This window comes from Penaeus monodon, chromosome 30 (genome assembly GCF_015228065.2).
Source record: "Penaeus monodon isolate SGIC_2016 chromosome 30, NSTDA_Pmon_1, whole genome shotgun sequence".
Classification (NCBI taxonomy): domain Eukaryota; kingdom Metazoa; phylum Arthropoda; class Malacostraca; order Decapoda; family Penaeidae; genus Penaeus; species Penaeus monodon.
The window spans coordinates 5,330,388-5,331,298 of record NC_051415.1 but is presented as its reverse complement, the minus strand read 5'-3'; the positions used below and the strand labels follow the sequence as shown (position 1 = coordinate 5,331,298).

The 911-nt window shown below is 31.6% G+C and overlaps 1 protein-coding gene across 1 annotated transcript in view; it reads right to left on the bottom strand.

Moving 5' to 3' along the window:
- Positions 1-911, bottom strand: part of LOC119592487 — an 11,534-nt gene that overhangs the window by 9,557 nt on the left and 1,066 nt on the right. The gene's annotated exons all lie outside the window — the stretch shown is intronic.

The following is a 911-nucleotide window of genomic DNA, read 5'->3' as shown; positions in this document are numbered from 1 at the left end:
CCATGTATAATCTTTTAGCTTCCGTTACCCAATCATGTAACCAGAACTCAATGCAGTGCAATTTTTTTTATTATGATTGCAGCTAAAATAAAATTTTAGCATATAAACAAAACTTTAAATAAAGATTTGTTTAACTATATCAATCATAAGGAATGTTCATAGGCCTCCCTGGTTATCTATCATATAAATATGAACCAATACAAATACAAATACCATTCTGTAAACCAAAGAAACCATCCAATCAGTTATCTATCTACGAATTATTTATTTCTCTTCATTTCCAAATGAAGAATCAGTTCAAATACAATTTTTGTTCATTGCCATCCATTGTCAAATAAAGGAAATATTTTGAGCTCATTCCTGCCCATGCAGTTTATATTTGTTATCCTTTGCCAAAGTGCTGACAGATGCAGAAGTTGCTATAGTCATTGAATGTTGGTATAGTTTATGTTTAAGCAAGTTTTTTTTTTTTGAGAATTTGTAATGATTTTATCAGAGACAAATAATTCTTTATGAGTTCACTGATCTATCTATTCCATACACTCTACAGTGTAATATAAGCCTATGTCTACCAATAACTTTACAAGACTGTGTGGATTTTATCCTTGATAGTTTCATGGGAAATTCAGATTTCTTTGCCTTGTCCATGTTCTTGTACATGTTTGCCATCATAATAATCATATCAGTTATAATAACAAACCAATAACTTTGCTTAAATATTGATTTTTGGGTATTAACAAGTAATGACATTGTCTTCCCAGAAGATATAAGTGGACTTATCAGTGCTCTGACCAGTGATAAAATTTACCATGGTACCTCCAATGCCAAGATGATAGTGAATACCACTGCTCTCGGTTTACAATCTTATGCTGCATTTGGAACTCCTTGTCCAACAAGATGGACAGGATGTT